Here is a 17,195-nt window from a genome sequence, read left to right as displayed (position 1 = left end):
TAATTTTATAACAGATGCCACATGTGCGGGTTAGGTCATTTGACATGAATCAGTTGTATGTGAATTTAAATCACTACAAGCTGATCTGAGTCATGTAAGGATACGACTTTGATTCTGTGAAAATGGAAATGCTAAAACATTTCCCGATATTAACCATGCTATTACAGAATCTGTTCACTTGTTTTTGTATGTAAACTATTTTTGAACGATTACATCCATCTAATGATTGTTTGTATGTGTGATATGCCAGTATGTTGAGGTATATGTGTACAAGCATGGACATACGCGTATAAAAAATATGTATGTTTGGCTAGGTACCAGTATATGCATGTGTGTTGTTTTGTGCGACTTGTATATAAGCATCATGATAGTTTCAACAGACAGTTTATGTATATCAAATTTTAAATGTCTTTGTAGGGAGAATTGTATATCAAAACTGTCATTATTTCATAACTGATGAGTAGAACTTTTTTAAGTAACTGGCAAGATACATTTCCTTGGTCCACAGAAACATGTTACCAGTAAACTGACTTGATAAGTAGCATAGCAGTCAGTGTGGTTGGAAACTAACTAAGCCGTCACTACTCAATTAAGTAATTAACAGACAATTGCAAGTGATACTACCCACCCGACACTATTTTCCCTTTTAATCCCTAATCCACAAATAGTTGACATTGAGTTCATCTTGCTAATGAGATGTTGTGAGCGTAACGAGATGATAAACATCAAAGTTGGGGCAGGTTTTGATCATGTGTTCTGTAGAAGAGATGATGTCACTTGTTTAATGTTTATTTATGATTAGCTACATCCCTTGATGCTACCAAGACCATCCTTGAGATTATCAGATAGTTTGTCTGGATACAACCTGATGTCTCAACTGTACTTATTGGATTCTGCCTTGTAGCAAACTATGTGTGTGACAAGGACTTCGACCACTCTGTGCAGATACATAACAATGCATAATGAACTTGGGGTATGATTCAGTTATGTCACACAAGTCAAAGATGGGCTCCACTGTATTTAGAAACAGATGATAAATGCAATACTGTGTAACTTTATAACAATCAAATGAGTATTCAAATAGAAATACACATATATTTATAATTACCCTTGAAAAGTTCCAAAACCGAATAGAAACCGTTATTGTTAATCTTAATTAAAGATAGGATAAATGATAAAAATATGATAATGATTTTACTCATGACTATTGACAGTAGCCGAATTAAGGTCCCTTAAATGTAATATACATAGATTTTAGTCGATGGTTCAGGTGGTTCTTTTCAATTGATTGTTTGTATCAGTGTCTATTTTGGCCTACCAATTAATGGTAGATATCAAATATCATTAATAACTGAGATAATTATTTCCAATGTGGCTCCCATTGCAACTAAAGCAAGGAACGATTCACATTAAGCCGGATTTAGCTGCTCCATTGAAATGTATTTGCTCCTCTAATCAGTAATTCAATCAGTTGTATAGTGACTTGATATTTGGCGAAAATATCTGTTGTGTGAAATCCTAATGTTACTTACTTTTGTATATTGGATGATATATGTATTTGGTAGCCTAGTGGGTAATGTGTTCTCCGAAGCACTGGGTTATATTCCCCACATGGGTACTGTGTGAAAAGCCCATTTCTGGTGTCCCGGCAGATATATTGTTGTTAGAATATTATTTTGGTGGGGAAAAAACAGAGTTGAAAGATTAATTTCGTGGTTTATGCTGACAGCCTGAAATGTTTATGTACGACAAATATATTTTTCCAGAATTAAATTTCCCATAATTGAGGGTGCATATCACACAAGAGTGTGTATTATACGCAAAGTCTTGGATACATTGATCAATTGGAAAGGGTGCTAACTGGGATTGTTCACTAGCCAATATTTTAGCAAATATTCCCGTGGGCGCTTTATAGCGGGGCGCTTATTACATCGAATACGGTAGTTTTGTTTTTATGTATAAGAACCTATTTTATGCAATTTCGCATTGCCTTGTTTACCCTTCCTTATATTTTGATGTAATGCATTTGAGCCTTATGGCACTACAGGAATTGTTTTCAGAAGATCAATTACAATTTTGTATTTTCTGTAAAATTTACTGTTTGCTATGGCTTTTTTACATTGGTTAACGTGGTTTGGTTTGCTTGATAAATTGTCATTACCTTACTGTTTGAGAAACCAACTTTCTACCCTTTGTCAATATATGTGTGTTTCTTATATTTTTAGGCTTTTAAAGATGTTATAAATTGTTTCAAGTACCTGGATTTCACAATGACACCAGATCAGACAAGTCATACAAAGAACTCTCCGGATGATGAATAATCCTCCCCAGAACAATTAACAGGTTCACCTGAGAAAGTGATGATTCTGAATGAATAATGCCACATCAGTGTGATTCTGTAGGTTGTTTTATTACGACATTAATCAAGTCTAAAGGAATTAATACCACAGCAGTGTGACTATGTTTATGTGGTGTACACTGACGCTGACTATACAAATCTGAATGACTTTTGTGGTTTACTGCACGAACATAATTGACTTTAGATATTCTTCTACCTTGAAATTCTTCTGAGATTTGACTGATTTGTTTATTTAGAAAATGGCATTGAAGCATCTGTTTCTGTTTTTGAAAGTTCTTGCAAACACCTCTGGTTACTGAACCAATGAAATGTCATAAAATCAATAAATGTGATTTCTTTATCTTAACAAAGGTTTTGTTTTGCTTCTTTAAGAAATATGATATTGATAATTCATAACATTGGTGCTGAACATATATCAAATATACTAATGCCCTGAATGTTTTCCTACAATTAATACAGCTCACTGAACGAAGTTTTTAGTTCCATGTCCGTAGACAAATTACATTGATATTACCGGTACTTTATTAGGTGTTTTCTGTGGATGCCATTAGTCTTACGCACCCATTTAGTTTTTAGTTCCATGTCCGTAAAAAAAATACATTGATATTTTTATGTACCGTTACTTTATTAGATGTTTTCTGTGGATGCCATTAGTCTTATGCACCCATTTGGGTCAATTATATTCTGTTTCAAACGTCAATGAGACTCGTCTGTCAAGATGTAACACGTACTGATACAGTTCCAAAATAATCTTTTAATCTCACCAGCAACAAAGGCCCAAGTGAGCACATAGCCAATGACTTTGATTTTTTTTGTCAGAGTGAGTATGGTGTTATGCCACTTTATGAGCAAAACTCTAACAATATCATGATGGGTGACACCAAGCAATGTACCGATGCGGTGAATCGAACGCTTCAACCACTAGGCTAGAACAAACTGGGAATATGAAGATGAAATGTAAGGATACCATCATACCAGGACTGAATGCTTTTCATTTAATACGCTGAACATCTAAAATGAAATATATATGAACTTGAAAAATGTTTTCACCAAAAGCAAAAGTACATGTCCATAGATCTCAACTTTAAGGGGATATTAACAACTAAAATAACACAGATTTAAACTACAGCTATCTGTTATGTCCAGGCTAACATTATTTACTAGGAGAAAGACATTTCGAAAAATTGCATCTGGATACCTTCCGGATACCTTCAGCAATGTTCAATTTTCATGGTTGGTTTCCAATATATTTTTAGGTGTTTCACACTTAATTGAACAAAATGAACCCCCCCCCCCCCCCCCCCCCCCCCTCCCCCCCCCCCCAAATTGTGACATGTTTTTGGAAACTCAGGATGAGGTATCCGGTGCCGGATCCTTGGACACCCAGATTGAGGTATCCGGTGAGGTATCCGGTGCCGGATACCCGGATTCCAGGTGGCATACTTTCCGGTAAGGTGTTCATGTCGGATAACACGGATCTGGTATCCGGCAAGGTATCTGCCACCGGATACGCGGACGCGTTTTGGGTAAGTGTCCAGAGGTATCCGGCAGGTATCTGGATACCGGAAACTGCTTTTTTTGCTTTGTATCTAAATGACAGAGGAGATACACCGAATAAAGACTGGCCACTTATAGATGCTTTTCTTGGTTGTTTGATGGTATGCCATCAAGTGGTGACGTGTTTACAATAGTTGTTTAGCTGCAGAACGATAATGGCATTTAACAGATTGACATTTTCCCCAGATCATGCTATTTTTCATCAGTTGTGTGGAGCCCCTAATATACAGCGGTGTAACGTTACAAGTGATGTTACACACGGCACAGTATGCCTTTTCGATAAACATCTGTTGGCAGGAGTCAAGTCAAAGACATCCGTAACAGCTGTGTGAAAAATCTTCTTGGAGAGGGTTATTGTAAAACTGGTATATGATTATTGTATTAAACATATATTGTGTTGTAGGTCCTTAAATCCAGACAGATAATATTTTTTTACCATATATGTATTTCATTTCTAAACTGTTCTTTCTTTATGATGAGTAAAATATATAAATATACACAATACAAATATCCTAATATTTAAGCTTGTCTTTAATATCAATTTTTACGCATACAATACAACACATGAAACAAACGTGTTTTTACTCAGTGTACATTTTCGTATTGCATTGTTTACATTGTGCTTGTTTCATTGAAGTATATTCTCATACATGGTTTTCAGCTTTGGGTCAGCCATGATTCCTTTTCCCGATTTTAGTCTCGCATGTGCATCCGAACCCTGTAGTTGAACTGCTGCCCAAAGTGCTTCCCTGGGAGGCAATCCTGTGCATGAGTATATTATTGAAGCCTTCTTGGTGTCAATAATGTGGACATGCCCTTTGGTAAAATCCAAAAGAAACCCAATATCAAAGCTCCATCTACCATCGACAATAACCACTGACTCAGTTTTGGCGAGGGTTTTTCGTTTTTTTCTTTCCCCTTTGTCATAAACAATATATGAAACTATATTGGATTTTGGACCATGCCCGGGTGCAATTGTACATGTGTTTTTGCACATCCAAGCCAATTGTCTCGATTTTGATTTGTAAAATGCAGATTTTGTGCCAAGAATAATTCTAATCGCTATCCAGTTAGCTTTTCTAAATAGGCCCGTGGTGTCAAAAATAATTGAAACAACGAGGGACATATGACCTGGTCCATGAAGTCCTTTGTTGCTTAAGACCATATTTTTCATAAGTGAAGGTGACCTGCTTTTGACATTTCTTCTTTTATCGTAATTGATAACTCCTTGAGAGTCAACAGCAACTTGACCTGAAGCGGTGCCTTCATCAAAGTTCAGCTCAGGACCTGCAATGTAGTCATACAGTGCAGGCATAAACATATAGGGTGAGCGTTTCGTGGCGTCAAGCATATGTCTCATATGTTCAAGATACAAAAGAGTTGGTTCCTGAATGTCCTAAATGGTGCAAGGCTCCTATGTTTACCATTTATCTTGAATTTATTAGCAGGGATTGCTGACACACAAAAGATAACATTTCTGTAGTGTTGCTTCCCATTCGAACCCATGGTCAACTGATGGATTAGTTATGGTACGCAACCCTTAATAATGAGTTACAGTGCTTTTATCAACTGATTAGCGTCTTATATTCGGTTATCGTAATGTGAAATATAATCACTTAAACCAATTGTGCACAGGATATGTTATATGTATGTAACCTGAGCCATCATGATGATAGATGTAGACATTCGGGTTTAAGATGAGGCACACCCACTAGAACTGACCATGGATCGTCAACATTTTTTTTCAAAGATAAGCTATTTTGTATGTTATTGTTGCTTTGTAGCAGTTACTAGTTAGATTGTATACATGTAGAAACGAGACCTTGCAAGCTACGCATTAATATGACTCCACGTCTTTCAAGAAAGCTGAAGTTAGAGTCCCTGATTCGTGTAATGATATGGGGACAAAAACAGCTTAATATTAGCTATACTTACAGCGAATGATAGTCTTTGGTGTCGATGACATGGTATCTATAAAGGAGAACAAGTCACATATGTAATTGATAAAGAGAGTATCAATTCACAAATATCCGCACATTTAGTACGGGTTTTCGTCATTGTATTCATAACGGAAATTATTAAAAGATAGTAAGTAAATTCTGTTTCGCTTCATAGTCAGCTTGGTACAAAGAGATATTGTATATTTTTGGGGTTTGGATTAGCTGGGACCGATTGTAGACAATTGAATGCTTTAATTCTGCTGCGGAATTTGGTACATTTGGGAGTAGAAAGTGTAAATATCATTTTTTGTCACACTGAACCTTATGATTGATATCAAAATATGGACAAGACTAACATGCAGAAACTAATATCACATGATTCTTTCAAATACGCGTCTCTCCTATTCATATGCGAACATAAAAAGCTAAACAAGAAGGGGAACACAATCGGTGCACAATCTCGTTAAAACTCATTTAATGTTATAATTAAAAAACAAATATCAGCAAGACAACATGAAGTTATCTCTAAGTTTGGGTTTGCATTTAATATGAATTTACACAACATACCTTTCTCGTCGTTGTCCACAGTATGCTTTACGAACAGTTGATAGCCAAGCGAAGAGTTCAGAGAAGCGTTGTCTTGAATGACCCTATCAAGTATGAAACACTGTTTCGTCAGTTTGCGATAGAATACAGACATGCAGTTTTCTCTTTTGGAGCATTGATCTGCACACTGTATCAGATCAACATCCCTAATTTCTATATAATTAGAATTGCTTAAAAACAGATTTACATAGAGGAGTCTGAATACAGACATCGTCAACATAGCTAGTTAACACTATGATCTGTGGAAATGTACTGATACAGAATCGCTTTTGGGAACTTTGTAAAGAGAACACTTTATTGACCTTTTTAAATATTTCAAGTTCTTGTCTGACACCCCTTGGGTGTCATTAGGACGGAAACAGTAAACTTTCTGAAAGGTGAGACCATAAATAAGTATGTGACTGTCTTGTGATTGTAATTTTGAGACATTCATAGTTTTCTCCGACTAAATGATACTGCCCAGAGGGAAACATCTTTCCTGTGTGGGCAATTTGATAAATCATTTCAATACACCAATATATTTGATTTACTGTTTCAACATCTCTTGAGTGTGGTATATCTGAAACAAAGATACATATTGAAGTTATTCTTTCCAACCCACATAAAATATAAAAATTATACAGCGTCGACAATGAAGACTAAGGTGAAACTCGTAGTCCTCTGAATAATAAAAAGTTCTATTCAAGCCTAATTTTGAGAAAATCTAAACGACCTGATAACTGATGGAGCTACTACAAGGAAAACGTGGGAGCGACAGTCAAACCTAATTTCAATGGTTTGTAAACCTCAGTAATTTAGTCTTATGTTGGTATTACAGTTTGATCAGTTATCGCTTTCTAGGTAATTGCTCAGGTATTAATCAAGATTAAGGTGAAATGAAACAGTAAATGCGATGTTTCTTCCTCGTGGTTGTAATATATTCAGACATTTAGATTTTGCGTCAGCTAATTGATGCTGCTCAGAGCGAAATACATTAAGATAAACTGCCTTTCCATTATCATAAGACACATGTTCTAAAAACAATTCCCATTGTACGATTCCGCTTATAGTGTAAGGGTGTTTATGACTCATATCTAATAGTGTCAAATTGTGATTATACCAGGTGTTCGCGAAAAGGTGGGCATATTTTGCCCTACAGGTTAGGGGCGGTGGGATAGTGTAGTGGTTAAAGTGCCCGCATTTAGGCCATTTATATCACTGATTGAGTTCACTATCTGGTGAGAAAACAATTGTGCGAAACATACTATTACTTCAATTGCGTATATTGTTCGCGTTTCGGTACTTTTCGTCACATTTATTTTGTTGGAGACTTTTCTGCGTTTAAAATATTCGCTAATCTGTGAATAAAATGATGAAGCATTGGTCATACTTACTTTGTTCCTTTTTGTGGCATCCTGATCACAACTTGCCGATATGTCCGACTCTGATAGTGACAACAGTATTATCATGGAATGTTAATGTTTCACGGAAGATGAATTGGATGACCATGACTTCTTACTGTGTAAAAGTAAACAACTTGATGGCGGTAGGATCAGCTGATTGTTCAATCCAGGTCGCTTTGTTGACGTTTTGCAATCAATGCTTAAAGTGTTGCCCTTGATGTTTGAATATCACACTTTTAAACATGTGCATGAATGCAAAACGTGAAGGTCTTATGAAACATCGTCAGTAAGTATTGTGGATTTTGACAACAACACAAGTATTCAGCAGATATATAACTGGAAGAGGTGAGAAAAATTGTGCATGTTGTGACAGAAACAGGCACTGAAAAATTATGCCATCAAGTACACATCATTCTACAAGTGTTCAAATTAGATAATTGGATATCACGGAAATCTAGTTTGGTATTTGTAAGGGTTATTTGGGGCACAGTGTATAAAATGATTGTATGGATGAATAATGACTGTTTATTGCCAATCATTACCATGTTTTCATTTTAATTATGAGAAATAAAATATAGATATATTTCGGCTTTTTTAAAATTTTTGAATATCCCCCCAAAATAATTTCAGACACAGAAGGGCCTACATATAGTCCAAGTACGTGTTCAATGGAACTTACCAAGTATATTTTCGATCTTGAACATTTACAACAATACATTCATACCCATTTTCAATCTCTATAATGATGATTGTTATTGACTTGCAGTGTCATCTAGTTTGCTTTGACAGTCACATGGTTATAACAGATAAAGCTCATTCTTAAGTTCATTGTACCTATCCTTTCGTGCTTCCTTTATTCTAAACGGATCTTACTAATTCGCACACAAATAATTAAATGAATAATGTTATTCTTTTTTCGCCTTACATCAATATATATCTGCATTGCACAATATTATCTTTGCATAATTGGGCATGTGTACTAGTCTTGCATTACACATGCAGGCACATTTTTTGCAGTCATCACATATAAGTATAAGCTGTTTTATGTAACACAACTAACATAAATAAATGGATTTAATTATGTGGGGTTAATTTTGCATATGCGTCATGCGTAAAAATATTTGATTATAAATTTTGTTTAAATCAAATTTGCTATACCATAATCATATCTAGATTTAATACTTCAATTGTCTTGAAATGCTGTTTGAATGAAAATCCGGATATAAAGCTATAGCAGGATAGTGCATAGGTTCCCCTTTGGAAGGGAAATAACTTGTCAACATCACGTTACCAAAACGAGAAGATACAAATACCATTAGCACATATTCATGTATCACGCACATTTTCTGGATAGTCAGTAAAATCTCTGTAATGTACAATTTTAAGAGCAAGAGTATCAGAATTTTGTAAGAAATGGATAAACACGTACCTGTGATGATTCAAAGCATTATATGATGACACACGTCTGTGTGTGTGTGTGTGTGTGTGTGTGTGTGTGTGTGTGTGTGTGTGTGTGTGTGTGTGTGTGTGTGTGTGTGTGTGTGAGAAACTATTTCTTACATTTGAATGCTACCATAATTACGAACCTGTTAAAAACAACAAAGACTGCTAAATAAAATGTACTTGCATTATTTCATCTATGCGATGTTACCCCATATGGACAAAACGCCTGGCTGTTTTTTGATGTAGGAAATGCCATGTGCTAGTTAAACATATTTAGCTGTGACGAAGATGCAACAGGGTGATGTTTGAGCTTGGGTCCGTCTTTACACGCCATAAGCTGGTCAAGAAGACTCGTCCCCCTATCGATGAATTTTATGTGCGAAAATACGACAAATCAATCAGAATGCGCATATGATTTCAAGTTCTTCGTCAAAGAATCCCTCAGAAATAATTTTTGATTTTACATATGTCTTGCATCTAAACAATATACCCAAGATACAGTTAGATGTGTTCAATCATGCTGAATAATTCCGCGTGTCCCGATGTGCTTTAAATTCCATCCGAAATATATAAAAATATCTGTGAACCAGTACACAACGAGTTGACAAGTGTTTTAGGTAAGCCCGTTTGCGCTAAGACGGAACCCGGTCGCAAAAAGGGCCACAAGATTGGCACGAGTCGCTATATGGCTTGTCCGGGAACAACATGAGTTGGTCACGAATGCGCACATTGCGCTGAGAACAAGACCGAAAGCGAGAACCTGTTTGTTGTCAATATCTTAGTTCCAAATACGTCAGAGTTTCCTCTATTTTTATAAATAATTTGGACTGTATAAAATAGAACGAAACAACATATTGTGTGTATATTAGTAAATACTTTGTGAACTGAAAGTCGGTGTTGATTTATGCTTGCCTTTCATTCCCACGATTTACCTTATATGCATTGTGTGCTAAGACTATTTGATTTTTTTATTTAAACATATTTTAGTGCTGAAAACCAAATGGATTAGGCACAAGTGACACACTTACGAGGCCTTCTCCTATAAACATTTCATTACATTGTGGTATGTGAATTATGTGGTGCAGAATAAATGTATAGTGCATAGGAATTACAAGTAATGAGAAAATATAATAACACACACATATTCATATGTATACAGTATTACACACAAACACATATACCTACATACACTCACACATATATACATATGATGAATCTACATTTTTGGTATACAATGGTACATGATATATTTATAAAATAACACAGTAGTTAATAAACTACATTTTAAATTTATTTGAAGGGCGGAAAATCTAGAATGTAACTAAGCTGAGATAGTTACAGGGAATGCTATAATTTTACATCAAAATCAGAGTGTTGAAACAACCATGTATTATATGTGCCAGTCACTTGTAAAATCCAGATAATTTGAAAGTTGCTCGTGAAATATAATTCTTGTTATATAATTCTTGTTGTATTAGGATACAATTTAAAATCTGTTTGTTTCTACAATAAACTTATGGACATATTTAAAAATTAAGTTATTTTGTTCTTCAGATAGATTTTTGTTACCACAAAGAATTGTTTCTAAATTTGGCTGAGTCCCTATATTTCTAATTTTGATAAACAAAGATTGTCTTATCAAAGAATATTTTTTTACATTCAAGAAAATAGTGAAAAACATTTTCGCATGGGGAACCGCAAAGGCAAGAAATAGTGTCTGACAAATTAACACTAAATAAATCATCATTTAGATTGCTACATCTTTGTCTAAGTCTTGTGTGGATAATATTATTTTGACGCTTTCCATAATTGAAATAATTTGGAGGTTTAATAACAATTGGATAAATTTTAGTTTTTAATTCAGGAACAGAGATACTATTTTTAATATTTTCATTTTGTGAATTCCATTGTTTTAAAGAGTGTATTATAAATGATTTCTGAAATGTGCTTGTTCTGGCAAAAGGTACAGTCATGTTCTGTTTGTTACGTAGGTTATAATTTGAAGCAGCTGATCTATTGTGGGGTAACAAGTCCTTTAGATATGAGGGTCATTCATTTATTATTATTTTGTGCACTGTCGTAGGTTTTTTAATTTTTCCTCTCTCTTTTAGTGGTAGCCAGTCGGTTTCGAAATATAACTTTCTCTTGAGTCAAATTTGGTCAAGCCAGTCACAATTCTGGCAGCGTCAAGTTGTATTATTTTCGTTATAAGCAGAACAGTTGTCCCATACTTCCGATGAGTATTCAAGAATAGGTCTTATAAATGTCAGATACATTTTTGACAGATTATATCTATTTAATTTATATATAAGTTTAGGCATAGCTGAAACCATTTTCGCTGTTGACTTAGCAATATTTGAAACATGTGCAGTCCATTTCGTATCTTGAAATAACCTGACCCCCACATGTTTGTGGGTTTCAACATGTTCAATGGCACTGTTAGCATAGCAAATAGTTGGATAATCATATACCTGTTTGTGACTAAAAAGCATGTATTTTGTCTTGGTTGGGTTAAAGTTTACAAGCCATGTGCTTGCCACTGGTGAAGAGAGAGAAGGTCTTGATTTAGTCTGTCTTCAATTACGACCATATCAGTAGATGAAGTTGAAATACATGTATCGTCGGCGAATAACCTAGTAATATTTTGAAGCTGATCAGTAATATCATTTATGTAAACCGGAAATAGGAACGGCCCCAGTAAAGAGCCCTATGGGACACCAGCTTTAGTGATTTTTTTATTTGATAAACAACCATTAATAAATACTCTTTGGCAACGGGCTGACAGATAACCACGACACCAAGCTAATAATTTACCAGTTATACCACATTGTTGAAGTTTATGCAATATACCTTTGTGCCATACCCTGTCGAATGCCTCAGAAATATCACAGAATATCATACCAAAATATTTATGATCATCAAGTGAATTACAAATGTGATAGTAAATTTCAATTAATTGATATGTAGTACAATTGTTTGGCATGAATCCCGATTGATATTTGGAAAGTAGTTCTCCAGAAAGTAATTATACATTCTTTTAAAAATGAGTCTTTCAAATAATTTCCCAAACAAGATAACAGTGAAATAGGCCTGTAGTTGGAAGGGTTGGATTTATCTCCCTTTTTGTACAAAGGCATTGCATTAGCAAGTTTCCACTGTGATGGGAATGTGCTTTGTTCAAGAGACAAATTAAATAACAAGCGTAAAGGATTGGCTATGGATATTGATATATATTTAAGTAATCTGTGATTCAGGTTGTCGGGACCTCTTGCTTTAATTATTTACCGGTAGGGACTTTATGAGATCTGTTATTTCTTGACTCTCAATAACTGTATAATCCAATTCATGTTCACATAGGTTAACAAATGGTTGTAGTGAGGCGCCTTCATCATCAACAAACTGACGTAAAAAATCGTTGAGAGCTTCAGCTTTATCAAAATCAGAAAACGCTTCAGGTACAGTGTTGTTGTTAGTGACCAGAGGTGGGATCACGGTTCTGGTTCCAGACTCTTTGATCAAGTGACGTAAAAGTTTCCAATAATTAGAACTGTTTTCCTTGATTTGTGTAGATAATAATTCATCTAAGTTAAGATAAAAGTTTTCCTTGGCAGCTTTCTTCAAATTGTTTACTTTATTTCTTTGTTTTCTATATTTAGATAAATCGCGTGCTAAGACTATATGAACATACTGTACACGCAAAATCCGTGAGCGCACAAAACACTTGTTGTTTTATTTTGTTGCTCATGTATTGCTATATTTTCAGTATTGTTAGGCACTATTTATTTATACATGATACCCATTTAATGACATGCCGTTCGGCATATGATTTTTGGTAATTAACCGTAGTTTAGATGTAAAATATGTGGTCATATTATTGAACTAGCAGACTGAAATGATATATAATGTTTGTGTATTCTTATTATTCGGTTTAAGTTGTATTCCGTAAGGTTGTATTACATTAAAGTCTAACATTACGTTATTCGTAAATATCAAAGATAATGTAAGATTTTTTAGTAAGTGGTAACACTTGTTGTACGTGTCTAACTGAAGAGTTATCTTATTTATTTACAATAAATTGTCCACAACTGCGCTTTATCACGTGTATTTTATTTCAACCAAAAGTAAAGACTCATCGTTTCATTGTTTAAAAACGCAAATGTTTAGGGTATGATACGTTATCAGTAAAATGTATGCTGTAACTGTTAATTCATACATTCTTGGAAAATTTAATTGTCTTAGATTGTAGTTTCGCTTATGTTTTATTGTGATATCTAAATGACTGATTAGACACGCCGAATAAAGACTGGCCACTTATAGATGCATCTCTTTGTTGTTTTACGTTGTGCAGTCCCAACTTAATTCCCCGACATTGCAATTTCAAATTTCAAATTCTAAATCTTTTGTATGGTATGGCATCAAGTGGTGACGTGTTTAAAATGGTTGTTTAGCTGACAGAACGATAATGGCATTTAACAGATTGACATTTCCCCCTGATCATGCTATTTTTCATCAGTTGTGTGGAACCCCTTTTTACTCAGCAGTATAACGTTACAAGTGATGTTACGCACGGCCAGGGATGCCTTTTCACAAACATCTGTTGGCAGGAGTCAAGTCAAAGACATCCGTAACAGCTTTGAAGATCACAATGTTAAATCAAAACCATTTTACAAGTGAAAAAACTTCTTGGAGAGAGTTATTGTAAAACTGATATTTTATTATTGTATAATCAGAACACGTCCCATTTTAATTCTGGGAACCCAATAGTCCAGAAACTCTACGGTCTTTACCCAGTCTCGGTCAAAGGTATTTACAAAACTAAACATTCTGTTTTCATGGGAACATACCAAGGAAGAAAAAATGGAAAAAAACCATTGTTCAAAAACTCAATATTTACACTATGTCGCCCATGGGTGAAGAGTGGCCCATGGGCAGGCCCTTTACATAAAACTCATGTTTTTTTCGCAAATACATAAGTGTATTTCTTTCAAGTATCATGACACAAAATTTAACTCATTTAAACTTAATTCAACGATTTTATAGTGTTTTTGAAATATTTCGCCCATGGGCGAGAAAAAGGTTTGGCCCATGGGCAAGAATATTTTCCTTTGCTCAAAACTCTTGGTTTTGTTTCGCAAATACATACAGATGTTCTTACAAATTCCATGGCGCATAATGTAACTCATTTTAAATCAATTCAACTATTTTATAGCGATATTGAAATATTCGCCCTGGGCGAGAAAGAAGTTTGGCCCATGGGCCGGCCCTTTGCTCAAAACTCATGTTTTTGTTTCGCAAATACATGCAGGTGCTCTTACAATTTCCATGGGACATAATGTAACTCATTTTAACTTAATTCAACTATTTTATAGCGATATTGAAATATTTCGCCCATGGGCGAGAATATTTTCCTTTGCTCAAAACTCATGTTTTTGTTTCGCAAATACATAAATGTATTCCTTTCAAGTATCATGACGCAAAATTTAACTCATTTTAACTTAATTCAACGATTTTATAGCGATATTGAAATATTTCGCCCATGGGCGAGAGAAATGCATTGCCACTTTTGGTATGAAAATGGTAACAGTTCAGAAAAAAACAGCCTTCTTATGATAATTCTCATATTCTCATTAGTATGTTATATCTATTTACAGTGTCAGCCTTATTTACAGGTGATTCCACAATACCTGCTCTCGGTCAATTACAATCTACCACACCACGCGTGAATAAACAGTTATGCAGGTGTTGTTGTGGGCAAATACGTACCTAGCCTGTATATGTATAATTTTTTGGCGGATACATGTACTGTATTACATATTTTCGTTGATATATTAAGCAGAAAGAAAAGACAAAGTTTAAGAAAGATGAATTGGTGCCCTAATATATTCAACGAAATGTATCATTGTTTAATGGGTCATTCAATAAAAGTATGTTTCGAGGCAATATCAAGGAGCCGCCCAATATACACAGTCTCGTCCGGTGAACTCCCACTCCACCCTGTCCGTAAGAGTTATGTAATTGGTACACAATTATATTTGATGCGGTGTCACTGTGGAAGGAGTTTGAATTACGTCCGCCACTGGCCACAGAAATCCTCAAAGTATGGTAACAATCAACAAGGTCAATGCCGTACTAGTAACCTAGCTGCAGCTACCATACCATCATCCCTGTCACAACTGGCGTATTAACGGCTTATTCAAAATATTAATTGTAGAAAGTTCGCCAAGAGACTACGTATGTCGTATACAGTCCTCTTATTTGATAAGAAAGTTTACGTCAACTGGGAATTCAGCTGGATGTTACATTCCTTATATCAGCTAACGGTTTGTGAAAATATGTACTAGACATAAGATTTAAAGACATAAAATCAATTGTAAGACCGCATAGACTATAAAACCGAATAAAATATGTCTTGGTATCATCTTTTGTGTATTAGATGATGGTAATGACCTGAAATGTTATAACGTTAGATTAGGAAGCAGAAACATTAAAGTGTTTTATAATACTTGGGAACATGAGCAATAGGATGTAGCAACCTAAACATGCATGGAATGGAATAGGGAAAAGCAAATTAAAAGAGAGGATTTCAATAAAACATTATTGTACTAAACAACTTGCAAAAGTAGTGCCCAAAATTGTTTGACCGTGTTATGTGTGTTGTAGACTGACGACAAGCAAGTAATTGTCATGCTGAACGTATGGTTCCATATACAAATTCAGATATACAACAGATATGAAACTGACAACTGAGACGCAAGTATAACTTGCATTCACACACGGAAGGAATATACTTGTGTGCGTGACCTCTCCTCTGAAAGATGTATCACTAAAGTATTTGCATTGTAATAAATAATTATAGTAATAATAAAATTTGGTAATTTGGTAGGTCTCCGACAGATATGATTTTCAGTTTTTTTACACCTTTGCTTGATACGGATTAGGTTCATGTAGTCTAGTCACTGTCGCACTGTATATGCTTGTTAGAAATTTCAAATGTCCTGTTATGACACTGTTCTTAAAATATGACGGTTATAAATAGTTGATTCGTTTTGTCACGCAGTCATTTTTATTTGATCGAATGATTTCCACGAAACATTCCGGCAGAGAGTTTTGTATTTTATTATTTTCACGTATTGTTAATTGTAGAGGATGCTTACATCACTGTATCTCAGAACGCAAAACTGATAACATTCAAACATGTAATGAGTACACAGTTAATTGTTACATATGATTTCCTGCATATTCCGTTTTGAACAAAAAGCCTACATGTATACTGTAACCGGTGTCCACTAAAAGGGTATTAGTGCAGTCAGTCATGGTAAATGGAGAAACAATAATAAGGTGATTAATTATACTCTGTTGCAGAATATGCGGTATAAGTGTAGTCGTTTATACATATACACATTACACCTATACAGATGAAATACACGATATGCTACAGTGCAAGAACAAATTAAGATACGGTTTCTATTAAAAATAACTTTATGATTATGGTTTTAATTAGCATGTTTAATTTTTCAGGCCAACACGGTTGAGATACAGCATCGGCATACTCAACTGGAGTTGTTTTCTGTCGGTCTTTGTTTGACTGAGCACACTTGTGTGGGGGTTGCGATATTTTCTACTCTTTGTTGGCAACCTGCCACCGGCCTGAATTTTGAGAAAGGTCTCAGCATGGGACTGTTAATTTCTTCTTAATGATGTCTACAAGCTTACAAACAGATACAGATTATCCAGATTATGATTGTGTTGGTAAGTTGCGTTTAATCTGTGTCGGGTTGCAGGTGTTTTATTAGGCAAGACCAGGGGTAGTTTTTTCAATGAAACCTTTTAACCGTTGAGTTTATTTTGCATTAAATACATTGTTAGGTAGAATAATAACACGTTATATAGATTAAACATCTCCCTGAC

This window comes from Haliotis cracherodii, unplaced genomic scaffold, assembly GCF_022045235.1.
Source record: "Haliotis cracherodii isolate W230 unplaced genomic scaffold, xgHalCrac1.p SCAF_3, whole genome shotgun sequence".
Classification (NCBI taxonomy): Eukaryota; Metazoa; Mollusca; class Gastropoda; order Lepetellida; family Haliotidae; genus Haliotis; species Haliotis cracherodii.
Note: the sequence above shows the minus strand (reverse complement) of the source record.